This window comes from Mytilus galloprovincialis, chromosome 8 (genome assembly GCF_965363235.1).
Source record: "Mytilus galloprovincialis chromosome 8, xbMytGall1.hap1.1, whole genome shotgun sequence".
NCBI classification, from domain to species: Eukaryota; Metazoa; Mollusca; class Bivalvia; order Mytilida; family Mytilidae; genus Mytilus; species Mytilus galloprovincialis.
Genome location: NC_134845.1, coordinates 93,582,012 through 93,600,140, shown reverse-complemented (window position 1 = coordinate 93,600,140; position 18,129 = coordinate 93,582,012). Strand labels below are relative to the sequence as shown.

The following is an 18,129-nucleotide window of genomic DNA, read 5'->3' as shown; positions in this document are numbered from 1 at the left end:
TCTTATTCAGCTATATATGTCACATATGCCAACACATGGTATGGCAGTTTTGTTGTTGTTTATTATGTTCAATCTACTTTTAAGTGTTTTCTTGTATTGATGGACCAGTGAAAAATTCAAATGTGTTTTTAATATTAGCATAATTATTCAACAAGTTGTGACACTTTCAGTATAGGGGTATCTCAGCTACCCCTTCTTTAATCTCAAGGTTATGCTTTTTTGTTTGTATTTTGTCCAATAATTTCATTGTTTTTTTTGTTGTTGTAATATTGTACAAAACAATATGTATATAAAAGATCATAAAAGGTAAAAGAATGGAACTTTTCTATAAATTACAACAAAGCGCATCAGACGTTCCGTAAATTTGATGGGATTCGGAAATTGGTTTGTATTTTGTTGGTACAGTGTGACTTCCGCCCTGATTGAGAAGTGAGAGGTATATAATACACAAGGTTCCTGATACAGTCACCGTAACTATCACCGTGGTCTGTGCGCATGCGCAAGAAACGCCCACTGAATTTCCTACTTTCATTTTTGAAAAATCTTCTATTTGGAGATAGATTTGTACGCATCTATTTACATTTTATCTGCGAAAGAAAATACACTTGCTCAGTTGATGAAGTGGCTATCTTTCTCGTCCTTAAGAGCACACATAACTTCTAAAACGTAAACAAACATGTGAAAGGTATGAAAAATAATGCATTGTAACAATGAAAACATACATCATCTTTAAATGCAAAATAACATTTTAAAGGAAAGGAGTCTTCACCCCCCCCCCCCCCCCTTTTCCTTTTCCAACTACAAAATGTGATCTGGTTCAAAAGAGTCGGACAATTAATACGTTTCATGTGTATGTGTCAGGTCAGTGTTCATAGGAGGTGGCCCAAATGATTTCTTGGGGAGTCCAGAAAGTTTTAAAAAGATTGTTATGGATCGTGCATGTATGAGGGGGATAGGACCTTTATTTTTTAGTTTCAGGATTTTGGGATTATCTATTTAGGTATCCAGGAATTCTATTTTTGAATTTCGGGATGTAGGGATTTAAATTTATTTAAATTCGGGATCTCGGGATTTCATGTTTTTAAGCCCAAGATTTTGGGATCATGACCCCTCCCACCCTGGTCATGTACATGTATGAGGGTGATACTTGTAATCCCCTGGGAATCTTGGTACCCCTGTCTTCACGAATAACCGTAAAAAAAATTGCCAAATGACATTTATAACAGTAATTTTTGATGCATGACAATAAAAAAGTACACATTCCTTTAGGCCATATTAAAATCAATAGATTTTGACACAGTCAAGAGTGGATAAATATCGTATTGCACAAGATTTGGAGGTGAAATATATTTCTCTGTCTTTTCATGTCGTCACAATGGGAATTTCAGATGCAAGCATGAAAATTTTACGTCATAATCAAATATTGACCAATGAACAACTACAATGTAAGATCAAACTAACCACACCTACATTAAATGAAAATAATCAACAGGTCGGAAATGCGATATATCGAGTTAAAAAATATTTATAATAAAAACAATATTTATAATAAAAAAAATATTTATTTTTTATCACCAATGTAAACATACATGATATATATTACCATTGTATATATCTATCACCATTGCAAACATCTATCACCACTGTATATATCTATCATCCTACTGTTTTTATATCTCTCACCAATCTATATATCTATCACCTCACTTTATTTATCACTACACTATATATCACCAATATATTAAAATCTCCACACTAAATATATCTATCACCACACTATATATTTATCACCACTCTATAAATCTATCAATCCACTGTATATATTTATCACCATTCTGCATTAATCACCACTTTATACAACACTGTATATATCTATCACCACGCTATCTATTTATCACCATTCTGTATCAATAGCCACTTTATAGAACACTGCCGTATATATCTATCACCACACTATATATTTATCACCACTCTATAAATCTATTAACACACTGTATATATCTAAAACCACTGTATATATTTATCACCACTTTGTACAACACTGTATATCTATCTAACACCAAAGGTGTTTTATTCAGATCTTTCTATATATATTTTCCATTATTTATCACAATATATATCTATCACCATCTACAATATCTATCACCTAACTTTATCTCTCTATCACCATACTTTATATATATACCACTTCAGACATAGATATCCACTAACTATATATTTATGTCTTTACTATACATCTATCACCTCACTTAATCTATCACTACACTTTTGTATCATCAACATATTTATCCATCACCACTTTATATTAATATCACCACACTGAATATATATACATGTATTACCACTTTTTAAATATATTACTGCTTTATAATTCAATCAACAAACTGTATATAACTAAAACCATTATATTTAACTATCACTGTTCTGTATAAATACCAATTTGTTCAATACTGTCTATATTATCACCAAAAGATGTTTATATTTGTATCTCTCTGAATACCTTTTGCACCATACTGTAGTCATTAACTGCCTCCCTTTATATGTCTATGGCCTCACTGTTTATATTTATCGCCTCACTAGATTTCTTTAAGGTAGCTTCACATTTCTATCCCCACACTTCATATATCCATCACCTAACATTATACACCAATCACCTCATTTTTTTCTCTTTCACCACACTATATATATATATGCATCACCACTCTTTATAAAGCTGTCACCACACTTTATATCTACCACCTCACCTTATTTATGTATCACATCACAGTTTTACCTATCATCTCTCTTTATATTTATATCAACATATTGAATATATCTATCACCTCTCTTTATATATATATATATATATATATATATATATCACCACACTAATAATCTATTACTTCTCTATACTTAAATCAATACATTTTTTATATTTATCACCATTCTGTACAAAATCATGACTTTATACAATGTTATACATATTCACCATAAAAGATGTTTATATTTTTATTTATTACCACTCTATGTATATATCTATGACCTCACTGTATACATAGACTATCAACTCTCTAAATATATATCACCATATTGATAAATATAAACACACCTTAATAGAAATCTATATCACCACACTTTATGTATCTATCACCACATGTTATGTCTATCACCACACTATATACATCTATCACCACACTATATACATCTATCACTACACTTTATACATCTATCACCACACTTTATATATCTATCACCTAACATTATACATCTTTCACTTAACTGATCATATATCACCACACTTTATGTATCTATCACTACACTATACATCTATCACCTAACTGATCATGTGTCACCACACTTTATGTATCTATAACCACACTTTATACATCTATCACCCTACTACTCATATGTTACAACACTTTATATATCTATCACCACACTTTATATATCTATCACCTCACTATATACATCTATCACCTAACTGATCATATGTCACCACACTTTATCTATCTATCACCACACTTTATATATCTATCACCACACTTTATCTATCTATCACCACACTTTATGTATCTATCACCACACTTTATATATCTATCACCTCACTATATACATATATTACCTAACTGATCATATGTCACCACACTTTATGTATCTATCACCACACTTTATATATCTATCACCTCACTATATACATATATTACCTAACTGATCATATGTCACAACACTTTATATTTCTATCACCACACTTTATGTACCTATCACCACACTTTATGTATCTATCACCACACTTTATATATCTAACACCTATCTGATCATATGTCACAACACTTTATATATCTATCATCACACTTTATATATCTATCACCACACTTTATATATCTTTCACCTCACTATATACATTTATCACCTAACTGGTCTTATGTCACCACACCCCATATATCTACCACCTCACCTTATTTATCTATCACATCACACTTTTACCTATCATCTCTTTTTATATTTATATCAACATAATGAATATATCTATCACCTCTCTTTATATATATCCCGGCGAGGGAAGAACAAAAAATTTGCGAAAGCAAATTTACAGATCTAACATTGTTGGGTTGATGTTTAGACGAGTTGTATATATATTTAACATTTGTTGGGTTGATGTTTAGACGAGTTGTATATATATATATATATATATATATACAACTCGTCTAAACATTAACCCACCAATGTTAGATTTGCTTTCGCAAAATTTTTGGTTCTTCCCTCGCCGGGATTCGAACCCATGCTACTGTGATATCGTGACACCAAATAGACCCGCTAGACCACACGACCACCTGGGCTCTACAATAGTAGAGCTTTTGCTGGCCGTGTGTTACCTTTCCACGTCAGTTTTAATCTAGCGGCGTACTGCAGTACATGATATATAAGGCATGAAGATGTTATTGTTACAGATCAGCTAAATTATCTATAGTAAAGGATCCTACAAATTAATGTAAGATACAGTCACAGAAAATAATTATATTTATAAGTACGTCTGAGTCAGTGACAACTCTGCCACACTTATAATCTATGACTTCTCTATACTTCTATCAATACATTTTTTATATTTATCACCATTCTGTATAAAATCATGACTTTATACAATGTTATACATATTCACCATAAAAGATGTTTATATTTTTATTTATTACCACTCTATGTATATATCTATGACCTCACTGTATATATATACTATCAACTCTCTAAATATATATCACCATATTGATAAATATAAATCACCTCAATAGAAATCTATATCACCTTACTATATATCATCTCTGTACTTAATTTATCTATCACCACACTATTTATCTATCATTACACTTTTTATTTTATCACCAAACTGAATACATCTACATTGTTCAAATCTATCACCATATGTTACATTTCTATCACCACACTTTCTTTATCCATCACCACACTCCCAAAAGCTATCATTACTATATGTATTTCTATCACCACATACTGTATATCTATTTTCACACTATTCACACTATGCAATTATCACCACAATCTAAAAAATAAATTTGTCTTTCCTTGTACTATATAGATCTATTACATATTTTTTCTTTATATATTAAAGATTCGTATATCCATATGTTAAAAATTAAAAAAAACAGCTTTAATATATGTTAACAAGTAAGAATGGGCTTTATATAACAGTTTGTTGATATGGTAGAATGTCATTTGATTTACTGAATTTGTAATGTTATTTTTTATATGAATTTTTCCAGATTGCTATTTAACAGTGGACCTTGATAAATTCTGATGGAAAGGAAGTAATACAAAGGTACACATCAAGAAGAAAACTGCTTCTCATTTTGATTATTCATTTTAATCATGCACAACTTGCCAGAATATTCATCATATTTGGAAGAAGAAAAAGCTATGTCATGAAAAAACTGCTTCAAATACAGTTGGTGTATCTAGAGGAAAGAAATGGATTGATTCAGGTTTTTTTTTATAAGCTACCAACTATCCTGATTATATTGGATATCCCCACACTATATATATCAACAACCACACTGTATATATATAACAACACTAATAGTACATATAACTACACTTAACATGTATATCATTCAACACACTATTGATACTTGTCACCCCTCTGTATATATCCATCACCACTTTGTTAATATGTCTATCACTACACTGGTTAAACCAATCACCACACTGTTTATATTTGTCACCACACAGTATATATGTATACCTCATCTTTGCTTATATATCACCACACTGTATATATAATCGCTATTCTGTATATTCTTCACCGCACTATATTTACAAATTACAACTCTATTACAATTACAACTCTATTACAATTAAAATTACAATTTTCGCAAATTTACAGATCTAACATTGTTGGGTTGATGTTTAGACGAGTTGTATATACATTATGTACACAGCCATGTATCACCATCATTGATGGCGATCCGATGGATACATCTGTTGTAGAGTTGTCACTGACTCAGACGTACTTGTATATATATATATATATATATATATATATATATATATATATATATATATATATATATATATATATATATATATATATAATATATAACTCGCCTAAACATCAACCCCACAATGTTATATCTGTAAATTTGCTATATATATATGTCCTCACTTATCACCACTCTATATCTATGTATCACCACTTTATCATATTTATATTTATAAATTACCACACTATATATCTTTCACCACCTCATCTTGTTATATATAATTAAACCCTTAAAAGTAAACAAAACAGTAATGAAGTAATTATTTATAAATATTTTGTAAACCTTCATCAGTATGATCATGATGTAAAATGAATCACATCAATCTTCTTTGAATAGATTATAACAATTTTGAAATTTATACAATAAAACAGTTAATACCGTATAACTAAGTTGTAAAACTTGTGTCTGATCCATTTGTCATTTTGGACAATACATTATGTTTAAACTAGTTAATACCGAACATCTTAGTTTAAACACTTGTACAATTCTAAAATATAACATAGGTTATATAGCTTCTTAATATTTTAAATTTTAAAACAGTAGAGAAATTCCAACAAATTCGGCTTTTCCATTGATATATGTTTGTATAAGCTTGTAAACCTATAATGACTTCATGTAGGAATTATTATTTATATTTTGATTTTTCTTACAGAGATACAAAACACGATTTTAAAAGAATTAAGATGTAATGGGTGAAAATGGAAGAAAAGAAAAAGGTATATTTAATTTCAAATAAAATAACAAGTATAATTTAATGATTTATAACAAAGAAGCACTCAGCAATTCTGTTTATAGTGATGGTGAAGGGTTTTTTAGAAAATGATTATTAGGAAAACTGCTACAGCATATCACACAATATTTGTATCAATGACTTTTCTACATTCTTGTAATCATGCACATGTATTATGTAAATAATAATAGGAATATGGTATAATAAATGTTGGTCAAACATCCTTATTGAATAGATGTATATATCCTTCAGTAAATAATTTATATAGTGACTATTTTAACACATGAAATTTCATTTTAATCATACCACACACTGCATATCTATTGCTACAGTCTCTATATCTATTACCATACTCTCAATATCTATCACTTCAGTCTGTTACTTTATTTGGCCTTTTTAACATTTTTGGATTCGAGCGTCACTGATGAGTCTTTTGTAGACGAAACGTGTGTCTGGCATATATACAAAATTTAGTCCTGGTATCTATGATGAATGTATTTGTATATTACCACATTATAAACACCTATCACCTTACTATCAGCTCATGGTATATATCAATCACCACACTCTATAATTATCATCATACTGTCTTTATCTACCCCTATAGTATCTATGTGTATCACCACATTATATATACCTATCACCTCATATATCAACCACCACTCCCTATATCTATACCTATACTCTATAGCTATCCAAACAGTCTCTTTGTATATTACCACATAATATACACCTATCACCTAAGTTTAAATACCTATCACCTCAATTAATATATCAATCATCACACTCTCTATATCTATACTTATCTATACCTATACTCTCTATATCTATCCCAAAAGTCTCTATGTATATCTCCTCATTGCCTCACCTATCAACTTATTTAAGATACCTTTAACCTCACATTATATATCAATCACCACACTCTATAACAATCACCATACTCTCTATATATATCCCCACAGTATCTATATATACCACCACATTATATACACCTATTACTTACTTTAAATACCCAACATCTTGCCTTATGTATCAATCACCTCACACTATATATTATAATCTCACTGTTTATATGTAAACCTCTATTGGTATATCTTTGACGTGACTATATATGTTACTCAACAAATAATACATCTAACACCTTTCTGTATATCTATAACCTTACTTGATACATTTATCACCTCACTTTATATATTTAGCACTTCACTATAGCTATATATATTAATGTCCTAACTCTCTCTCTCTATATATATATATCTCACCTCATTTTATATATCTATCCAATAATTTTATGTATTTATCACCTAACTTTATGCATTTATCACTTTATACATCTGTCACCACACTGTATATCGGTCAACACACTTTGTATTTCTATCACCACACTTTATATATCTATCACCACACCTTATATATCTATCACCACACTTTATATATCTATCATCACACTTAATATATCTATCACCTCACTATATACATCTATCATCTAACTGATCGTATGTCACCACAATTTATGTATCTATCACCACACTTTATACATCTATCACCACCTTTTATATATCTATCACCACACTTTATACATCTATCACCACACTTTATATATCTATCACCACACTTTATACATCTATCATCACCTTTTATATATCTATCACCACACTTAATATATCTATCACCACACTTTATTTATCTATCACCACACTTTATATATCTATCACCTAACTTTATACATCTTTCATATAACTGATCATATATCACCACACTTTATGTATCTATCACCTCACTATATACATCTATCATCTAACTGATCATATGTCACCACAATTTATGTATCTATCACTTCATGTTATGTATTTATCACCACACTATATACATCTATCACCACATTTTATATATCTATCACCACACTTTATATATCTATCACCACAATTTATATATCTATTACCACACTTTATATATCTATCACCTAACTTTATACATCTTTTATTTAACTGATCATATATCACCACACTTTATGTATCTATCACCTCACTGTCACCACACTTTATGGATCTATAACCACACTTTATACATCTATCACCCAACTAATCATAATTCACAACACTGTATGTATCTATTACCACACTTTGTATATCTATCTCACTATATACTTCTATCACCTTACTAATCATATGTCACCACACTTTATATATCTATTACCACACTTTATATATCTATCACCTAACTCATCATATGTCTTAAAACTTAATGTATCTATCATTACACTTTATGTATCTATCACCTCACTTTATATATCTATCACCTCACTATATACATTTATAACCTAACTAATCATATGTCACCACACTTTATGTATCTATCACCACACTTTATATATCTATCACCACACTTTATATATCTATCACCTCAATATATACATTTATCATCTAACTGATCATATGTCACCACACTTTATGTATCTATCACCACACTTTATGTATCTATCACCACGTGTTATGTATCTATCACCACACTATATACATCTATCACCACACTTTATATATCTATCACCACACTTTATATATCTATCACCACACTTTATATATTTATCACCATACTTTATACATCTTTCACTTAACTGATCATGTATCACCACACTTTATGTATCTATCACTACACTATACATCTATCACCTAACTGATCATGTGTCACCACACTTTATGTATCTATAACCACACTTTATACATCTATCACCTTACTAATCATATGTCACAACACTTTATGTATCTATCACCACACTTTATATATCTATCACCTCACTATATACATCTATTACCTAACTGATCATTTGTCACAACACTTTATGTTTCTATCACCACACTTTATGTATCTATCACCACACTTTATGTATCTATCATCACACTTTATATATCTAACACCTATCTGATCATATGTCACAACACTTTATATATCTATCATCACACTTTATATATCTATCACCACACTTTATATATCTTTCGCCTCACTATATACATCTATCACCTAACTGGTCATATGTCACCACACCTCATATATCTATCACCTCACTATATGCATCTATCACCTAACTGATGATAGGTCACAACACTTTATGTATCTTTTACTTCACTATACATATGTATCACCTCACTTTTTAAATCTAAGACACAATTATAATCTAAAACCAACCTTTATATATATATATATTACCTCACTTTATATATCAATCTCCTCATTTTATTGATGTATCTTATTGGCCTGACTGTCAATATTTTTCTTCTTCCTCACTTTATATATGCAGTCCCTCCTCATATGAATCTGCCACCTCTCTGAAAATATCTTGATGACATCATTGTAAATGTTCTTTCATCCAGACACTTATCTATAACCAAACTATTTATATCTATTACCTCACTATTTATCTATAACCAAACTATTTATATCTCTAATCTTACTATATATCTATTACCTCACTTGTTACATTTATCATCTCACTTTATATATTTATCACTTCACTATAAGCTATGACCTCACTATATTATACAAATATAGCCTTTGTATGAGGTCGATACAAGGATATATTGACCTGAAAGAAGTATATTGACTGAGGACGAAGTCCGAGGTCGATATACTTCTTTGGGTCGATATATTCTGTATTGACCTCATACAAAGGCTATATTTGTTATATTATTAATTTCCGACCATATTTGTATCAAAATCGTCATTAGGTTTGTTGGAATTTTATAGAATATTACATTGTTTCCTTGACAATAACAACATATTAGTTGTTATTTCATTTACTTTTTTTTTTTTACATCTTATGTATTTGAAGATTTTTTTCGTCAAATAATCGATCACAGATATCATGTGTTTCAAAACGTTAAACAATATCCTGAAATTCATTACATGACGTCACAAAGTATATCGGTTTTTAGATATTCTAAAAATAACCGTGCGATATGCTTTTTGCCGGTCAATATGCATTTTGCTATCCGCCGTTTTCTCTCTACCTTCGAAAATATAGTTTAACATGTGACTATCCCTAAACGAATCAAATTTGTTAAAATATACGAATTAATAATATATATGTATATACATATCAATCACATCACTTTATTCATCTATCACCTCACTTTAAACATGTATCACTGCACTTTATGTATCTGTCACCTCACTCTATATATCTATCACCTCAATTTGTATATCTATCACGACGCTGTATATATGTCACCACAATTTTGTATATCTATCACCTCATTTTATGTAAGTTAGACCTCATTTCATATATCTATCACCTTATTTAATATATCTATCACCACACTGTACATATATTATTACATTTTATATCTCTATCACCTCACTTTGTACATATATCATCACACTGTGTATCTGTCACCACAATTTTTATATCTCTCACCTTAATTTATATCTATCTCCTCATTTTATATATGTGTGACTTTCCTGAAAATATCTTATTGACCTCACTGTTGATTTTTTTTCATCACATTTTATATATATTTTTTTATATATGTATCCCCTGCACATATGTATCTATTAACTCACTACACTGTTTAAATCAATCACAACACCATTGATACATATCACCACACAGTATGTATATATATATCATCCTTTTGTTTATATATCATCACACTGTTTATATCTTACTACTGTTCTGTGTATCCTTCACCTTATGTATATACACATAACACAACTATAACTAAGTCAACACTTATCACCAATCTATATCTATTTATCACCATCTAATCATATTTATAGTAACACAACGATTACATCTATCATCATTCTTTATCTGTTTTTCACTAGACGGTATACTATTGTTGTATCTTCTAAAAGTGAGAGAAATGGACTGGTCATTGTATAATTTACAGTGGAAGGAGATATGCAGATATGCAATGTCCACTGAGATATGTTTGTATAAGATTGTATACTTATCATGTAGCAATTATAAAATTGATTATTTATATTTGTGTTCTTCTGACAGAAATACCAAACAAGATTTTCCAGGGATTTACAGGTCATTGGTGAAAATTGAAGAAAAGATAAATGAAATAACATAAATAGTTAAATGATTTACAACCAAGCAGCACTCAACAATATCACTACACTCTTCATACCTATGCCAACAGTCATTATGTATATCATAACAGTTTCCATGTATATCTCCGCATTATATAGAAGCTACCCCCTTACTTTATTTATCAATCACCTCACTTTATATATCAATCACCACACTCTCTATATCTATCCTCATACTCTTTATATCCATCCTAAAAGTCTATCTGTATATCTCCACATAATAAACACATATCACCTTACTTTATTTAGCAATCACTTCACTTTATAATTCAATCACCACACTCTCTATATCTATCCCCATACTCTCTATATCTACCCCAAAAGTCTGTCTGTATATCTTCACATATTAAACACCTATCACCTTACTTTATTTATCAATCACCTCACTTTATTTATCAATCACCTCACTTTATTTATCAATCACCACACACTCTCTATATCTATCCCCATACTCTCTATATCCACCCCGAATGTCTTTCTGTATATCTCCACTTAATAAAAACCTATCACCTTTCTTTATTTACCAATCACCTCATTTTATAAATCAATCACCTCACTTTATAAATCAATCACCACACACACACTCTCTATATATATCCCCCACTCTCTATATCTGCCCCAAAAGTCTCTGTATATTTCCACAAAATAAACACCTATCATCTTACTTTATTTATCAATCACCTCGTTTTATAAATCAATCACCTCACTTTATAAATCAATCACCACACACACACTCTCTATATATATCCCCCACTCTCTATATCTGCCCCAAAAGTCTCTGTATATTTCCACAAAATAAACACCTATCACCTTACTTTATTTATCAATCACCTCACTTTATATATCAATCACCACACTCTCTATAATTATCCCCATAATCTCTGTGTCTATCATCACATTCTCTATGTCACTCACCACACAGTCTGTTTATCTATGCCAATACTCTAGATATCTATCCCCACAGTCTCTATGTTTATGACCACATTATAAACATCTATCAACTTACTTTATTTATCCATCACCTTACTTTATATATCAATCACCACACTCTGTAGTCTATCCACATAATCTCTATATCTACCCCTTTAGTCTGTTTGTATATCTCCACATATTAACCACCTATCACCTCATCTTATTTATCAATCATCTCACTTTATATATCAATCACCACACACTCTCTATATCTATCCCCATACTCTCTATATCCACCCCGAATGTCTTTTTGTATATCTCCACTTAATAAAAACCTATCACCTTTCTTTATTTACCAATCACCTCATTTTATAAATCAATCACCACACACACACTCTCTATATCTGCCCTAAAAGTCTCTTTGTATATTTTCACAAAATAAACACCTATCACCTTACTTAATTTATCAATCACCTCACTTTATATATCAATCACCACACTCTCTATAATTATCCCCATCATCTCTGTGTCTATCACCACATTCTCTATGTCACTCACCACACACTCTCTATATCTATGCTCATACTCTAGATATCTTTTCCCCACAGTCTCTATGTGTATGACCACATTATAAACACCTATCACCTTACCTTATTTATCCATCACCTCACTTTATTTATCAATATATACAATATCTATATCTATTCCTATACTCTCCATTTCTATCCCAACAGTCTCTTTGTTTATGACCACATTATAAAGACCTATCACCTTACTTTACATACTTTCACCTACCATAAATTATCAATGACCACACACTCTCTATATCTACCCAAAAAGTCTCTATGTATATCTCCACATATTAAACACCTATCACCTTACTTTATTATTCAATCACCATACTTTATATATCAATCACCACACACTCTCTATATATATCCCCATACTCTCGATATCTACCCCAAACTTCTCTATGTATATCTGCACATAATAAACACATATCACCTTACTTTATTTATCAATTACATCACTTCATATATCAATCACCACACACTCTCTATATCTATCCCCATACTCTCAACATCTCTCCCCACAGTCTCCATGTTTATGACCACATCATAAACACATATCACCTTACTTTTTTTTATCAATCACCTCACTTTATATATCAATCACCACACACATTCTATATTTATGCCCATGCTATCCATATCAATCAACACAGTACCTTTGTTTATGTCCACATTATAAACACCTATCACCTTACTTTACATACTTTCACCTCACATGTATTATCAATGACCACACACTCTCTATATCTTTCTTAATTAACCCTATATCTACCCCAAAATTCTCTATGTACATCTCCACACAATATACCCTATCACCTTACTAAAAATACCAATCACCTCACCTTGTAAATCAATCACCTCATTTTATATGTTTCACCTCACTCAAAATATCTATCACCTTACTCTTTAGATTTTCACCTCAATTTATATATTATGTCTATCACACCACTGGGTATATCTCTCAAAGCCCTATTTATACCAATTTGAAAGTGGATTAGCATGAAACAATCCTGGTTGAAATGAAATAATTTAAAAAATGTTTTTAAAGAATAACTGCTTCAACATATTATGCAATATTATATGTAAATATCATGTTAGGTGTCTTTTCAATAAAAGCAGCAAATATGGTTTACTAACTGTCGGTCAATGATTCTAACATTCATGATGAGTAAACCTTATAAATATATTGTTTCAGTGTTATTGTACTTGTAGCATTGTCGACATAATACATCTACTGGCACACAAATAATGTATATACCACCACATATTATGTATCTACTGCCACACATTATATATAATTATGACCACATATAATATATCTACTGCCACACATAACCAATCACCACACTGTATAAATCTGTCATTACAGTCTGTATATCTATCACCACACTATGTTTGTCTATCACCACACTATTGTCTCTCACCACACTATGTTTGTCTATCACCACACAATGTTTGTCTATCACAACACTTTTTCTTTTAATCATCACAGTTGTAAATCAAAGAAAAGTAATTACCCAAGAAAAAAATGATTTGAACTTTTTTTTTAAATGATTGGTCTCACAAGTGAATTGAATTTCTGCATTATAAGTTTTACATTTTGATACTATCTTGGGATTCTGCTATTGCAATGGTGAAACATCCTATTTGTCTTTAGATATAAAATAAATAACAACTGTTTGAAGCTTTTAAATTTTGTATTGTTTTGGAATAATCATTTGTTCAACTGAACCATATTGTTATTTTTTAGGTTAATCAAGATTTAGTGCCTACCGCACAGTTAAGAAAGCATGAGAGACAAGAATGTCTACTGAACAGAGGAGACTATTTTTACTGCACTTAGATTTGTGTTTTAGTTATATTCAATTAGTATTAAAGAGCTACGTACAATAAATCATGTTATATTATGTTCTTAGATACTTTATGTCATTTCTCCTTCTCATGCTTGGGGTTCTTTGCCAACATGGGATACTCCTAGTAAAGTGAAAAATGCATATCTTTTTTTAACCTTTTTTCTAACATGTGTATCTGTAACAACTAGTAATTTCAGAAGCAGTTTTAATATGCCTTTATACTTGATTACCTTTAAACTGAATGTAGCTCCTAGTTAAGTTAGTGTTTAGAATTCATTTTATAGGGGAGTCATAATCAGTGCCAAACAATTATTATTGATGGAGTTATTCCCCTTGGATATATAAATCATATGAAAAATTGCATGGAAAGCTTTTTCAAATCTACATCATTCATAGGATTGCTACGAAATTCATATTGAAGGTTTATCTTAGCAATAATTGGGGTTAGTTTGAAATTCATTTCAATTAATCCACTATTTCACCATGAGTAATGTCCCTTGGAAATGTAAATTTTATAGGAAATTGCCTTACACATGTTTTATATCAAATGCACTTTTGGCAATTACAGAATGATTTTACACCAGACTAAACTGGATTGATTTTAACCTACTCACTTTCTGAATGTGTTGACCCCAAGTTTTCTACACTAATGACATGACTGGTTTTCTCCTTTGAACTAAATTTTACAATATGGTATGTGTTTTGCCATTGTTGAAAGTCTCCATTGGATAGTTATCTTCTTGATAATCATACCACATTTCAAGTGTTTAATTTTTAAGCATATGTGAAACAATGTTTAATTGAAAGATTACTTCAAGATTTTCTTCGTGTATTAGAATAACACATGATATGGGTATTCTTCCATGACACAAAATAAGATCATGCACAGCAAAAAGAATATGCTTGATTGGTATGAAGTAAAATAACAAAATTACAGAGCTCCTAGGAAAAGCAGAAAAGGAAACGTCCTGATCAAATGGCAAGATCAAAGGCTCAAACACATCAAACAGAATGTATAAAAAGTGAAATAAATAAATACTGAACTCCGAGGAAAATTCAAAAAGGAAAGTAATCAAATGATAAAATACATCAATTGAATAAACAGCAACTGTTATATTCCTAACTTTGTACCTGCATTCTTAAATGCAAAAAATGGTGGATTTAACCTGACTTTATAGCGCTTGTATGACTGTCACATCAAATTCCATTTATGTATAACGATGTTTGAAAAAAACCAGACATATTTGGTATAACACCTGTCTTTTAACTGAAAGGGTACAGGCATTTTCTGATGTAGAAACTGGTGGCTTTAACCTGGTTTTATAGCTAGCTTAACCTCATAGGTGTATAAAATTTCATAATATTGACAACAATGTGTAAACAAGCTTACATAATAGGTGGGTCGTTAATCCACTTAAACCTATATGTATTGCATGTGTTCTTAATGTATTGTCTAATTGTTAGGTACGTTAGTGTGTTTTGTATGTGGTTCTCCTTCACAGTCTGAATGTATTGTCTGTGGTTCTTAAAAGTAATCTGAATGTAAATAGTCTGTGGTTCTAAAAACAGTCTTTGTATTTCGGTGGTTGTAAGATACATCTACAGTTTTTTTTTATTGTCTGTGATTCCCATATACAGTCTGTATATGTTTTGTTTATGGTTATGAGATGGTATGAGATATAGGCAGTTGGTATTGTTCTGGATTCTGGGCACCAGTTTGTATCAGCCGTGATTCTGAGTATTTTGTTTGTTTGTATGTACTGAAACTATTACACAGTTGATCAGCTGAAACTTGTTTGTTACTCAAAAGACGTTATCTCATGATTTTGATAATAGTTGGCAATTTATTATAAGGTGAAATATCAAATCCCAAAAGACATAAGCCGAAAGAATTGATCTCTTCATACTAGCATTGAGAGAATCAAGTCTTAATTATTCAAAGCAAAAAATATCATGAAGGTACCGGTAGATATTTTTAACTTTTTGTAGGGAATGGAATCTACACGGTCTTTACTATCTTTTGATAATACACTTTTGTTCACAACAACACACGAACAAATCTAAGAACAATGGGGAGAAATATGAAAAAACTACAGTCATGCGTTTAAACTTTATTTGCCAAACATTAATATACAGTTTTCATGGAGAAAATATGTAACTAACATGATATCATCATGGGTCTTTATAAGTATATGTGCCATATTCATCATTTTCCTGACCGAAGAGGACATGCTATTAGTTGCTGATAACAAATGGCTATTTAAAAAAACATTTAACCATTGAAATGAAAATGAAGTACGCGAATCAAGAAGTCATGAAGTTATTTAAAACCTCCAAGAAGTTCAGCTTTAGAGAGGCGATCGATATAAAAGGGACTTACAAACTGAGAAGTCGAAAATAAAGTGACAACATCAGGGATAAAAAAGAAAAAGACCAAATCACAAACACAAGCAACAGTATAAAAGCACATAAAGACTTAGCAACACAAAACACACAAAAAATCTTCACTAAACATATCTTTTTCCGAGGGTGGTTTAGAATGATTGAAGAAATACTGATATTTGTTAATACTACAGATATAGATAAAAAAGATAAAAAGATGAAAAAAAATATATGTTGTGGAATACCAACCAGAAGCCGCAATTATGATGATTTGTTTTTTAACTGAAGATAGTCATTTTATTTAAGCAAATTGTCGACTCTCTCTTATACATGGAACTTTGAATGTTCAATGCATGATTTAAGCTCAGATCCGGTTGTGATATAAAATTACTTGACATAGATACTTTGATATTGAACGAAGATAATTTCACTCTTGTGGAATTTAATCAAGTATTACCTCTTACGACTATCACATTGTTTGTAACTATATCATTAGCTGGATTAACTTTTCTACGTTTTCTGAGTACTTGAATTTTTTTTTGGTTTATATATTGATTAAT

The 18,129-nt window shown here is 30.4% G+C and overlaps 1 long non-coding RNA gene across 1 annotated transcript; it reads left to right on the top strand.

Moving 5' to 3' along the window:
* The first annotated feature begins 557 nt into the window (after positions 1-557).
* LOC143043693 (uncharacterized) lies at positions 558-11,953 on the top strand. Its single transcript, XR_012968550.1, has 4 exons — positions 558-685; positions 5,250-5,468; positions 6,679-6,742; positions 11,756-11,953. It is a non-coding gene; the product is annotated as an uncharacterized LOC143043693 (long non-coding RNA).
* Positions 11,954-18,129: the final 6,176 nt, after the last annotated feature.